Source organism: Elephantulus edwardii, unplaced genomic scaffold, assembly GCF_000299155.1.
Source record: "Elephantulus edwardii isolate Elephantulus edwardi_28Jun2011 unplaced genomic scaffold, EleEdw1.0 scaffold00098, whole genome shotgun sequence".
NCBI lineage: Eukaryota > Metazoa > Chordata > Mammalia > Macroscelidea > Macroscelididae > Elephantulus > Elephantulus edwardii.
In genome coordinates, this window is record NW_006399848.1 from 2,329,372 (window position 1) to 2,331,845 (window position 2,474).

Sequence of the window (2,474 nt, forward strand, 5' to 3'; positions counted from 1 at the left end):
TTCTGAAATTCAGGTGGGATGAACTCAGTCATATTTTGGTTCCCGTGGAGTCGGTTTCATTTTCCTCAGCTTCAGCTTGAACTTGCATATGAGTAGGTGGTCGTCTATTCCACAATCAGCTCCTGGCCTAGTTTTCACAGCTGATATTGAGCTTCTCCAGTGGTTCTTTCTGCAGATAGAGTCGATCTGATTCCTATGCATACCATCAGGTGAAATCCATGTGTATAGCCTGCATTTATGTTTCTTATTAAATGTATTTGCAATGAATAAGTCATTGATAGTGCAAAATGCAATCATTCTATCTCCAGCTTCATTTCTGTCACCAAGTCCATGTTTTCCAACTGCTGATAGCTAACTTTAGCAAAAGAAAAACTCCTTCATTTGTACACAATCCCCCCCGCAGACCCCCCACTCCCACCCCAAATATAATCCGCTCTGCAAGAGTGGATTATAACTTTGAATTTTTATTGTACTTAGAAAAGAAACTGTGATTCTTAAATGAGCCATTTCTCTTGGGTATCAATAGCTATTCCCTTTAATTCCTATTTTGTTGAGGGGTGTGTTTTTGTTTTTTTTTAAAGAAACAGCTGTTTCAAAGGAATATATGATTATGCATTATTTCCATGACAGAAGTCCAGAATAAGAGATGCATAGCAAAGTGGATGGGGCTAGGGGTGGGGTGAGGGGGGCTGAAGGAAATGATGCAACAATGAATTAATTTGTTTTTTTAAAAAGTGAATTGGAGGTTAAAGTTGAGAGGGAAATGTGCAACAATGAATGAACGAAAATCCAACTTTTCTGTAAACTTTCACTAAAATTACAGTGGGGGGGGGGAGGAAGGAGCACCCTGGCTGCATTTTGTCTGAGGCAGACTTGTATGTTTGTTGTCAATCCACTGAATATTCAGTAATCTTCACCAGCACCATAATTCAAAGGCAACCATTCTTCTTTGATCTTCCTTATTCATTGTATAACATTCAGCTATGTAGGAAGCAATTGAAAATATTGTGACCTGGATCAGGTTCACCTTAGTCTTTAAACAGATATCCTTACTTTTTTTAGTACTTTGAAGAGAATCAGGAAGCATTGTTGGATTTTATGAAAGGCCTTTTCAGAATCAATTAATAGACTTACATGGTTCTTGTTCCCTGCTGTGTTAATGTGATCAACTGAGTTGATTGTTTTTCTTATGCTGAACCATCCTTGTATACATGTTATGACTCCCTTTTGGTCATGATAAATTATTAATTTTTTTATACAAGTGGATTCTATTGGCTAGAATTTTTTTTTTTTAGGTCAGAGGAATGTTTATTACAACATTCACAGACCCACCTCCTCCATAAATAAATCTGCACAGAGTTAGGAAATGATATATACAACAGGAGATGATATATACAACAGGAAATAGAGCACAGTATTATGACCCAGGGGTCAGTATGAGTCTTCAGGCACAGCATCCACATGTTTCCATGGACACTATCATGACTGCTGAGTGTTTCACTGAAGTGGAAACCGCAGGAGCTCACGATTTGGGCATCTGGTGCAGGTTTAGACTGTGATGCAGGTCCAAAAGTCCCAGCCTTTTCTGCCACCTCCAGGGCTAGTTTCAGGTTCTGATCAAACAGCTCACATCTGATGGGCATTTCCAGGGAGTAGAACGGATTCTTGAGGGCATAATCTGAGTAAATCTCATAATTTTTTCAAAGAAGGGAATCTATTCCTGCTTGCCTAGGATCTGCCAGCACCACAAACTTGATCCCTGTCAATGTCTGAAAGCAGTGCTGTTTGAACGTGTCTGTCTCCAGCATCTCAATGCCTGAGCTGCACTGCTCAGGAGAGAGCTGGGAGCCGATGGCAAGAAACGAGTGGTACATGGAGGCAAGCATGAGCTTCTCATTAGAGGTGAGGCGGGGTCGTCTGAATGAATGGACACCGGGTAATTAGCAGGGTTGCCCGGGTGCTCCAGCAGCTCTTTCCCATCGGCCATGTACTTGCTGTTTATTTCCATTCCGTTGATCGCCAGCATTGTGCGTCCCACCTGGATGCCGTCGCGCTGGCCGAAGACAACCAACGCACGCTCGTCGTGTAGCTTCAGCAGCAGATCAAGCTGGTAATGAATGTCTTCTCCGTCTCGGCCCGTGGCACATAATTGTCCAGCTGGTAGATGAGGCCACCAGCTTTGTTGACCACATATCACACTCTTGGCTAGAATTTTTAAAAGGATTCTGCTTCTATGTTAATGAATGATACTGATCTACAGTTTTCTTTTTTTGATAATGCCTCTGTCTGGTTTAGCTATTAGGGTTATGCTTGCTTCACAGAATGACTCTGGGAGTGCTGCTTCTTTTTTCTACTTTTAAAAAATAACTTCACTAGAATTGGTGATTTCTTTCTTGGCACAACTTGGTGAGCACGTCCAGGGCAACATCTGTTATCTGAAATACTTCAATTGGTATACCATCTATTCCTGGGGC

The 2,474-nt window shown here is 41.5% G+C and overlaps 1 pseudogene; it reads right to left on the reverse strand.

The window, feature by feature from the left end:
• LOC102859042 overlaps positions 1-2,193 on the reverse strand; it is a 14,808-nt pseudogene extending 12,615 nt beyond the window's left edge.
• Between the last annotated feature and the right edge of the window lie 281 nt (positions 2,194-2,474).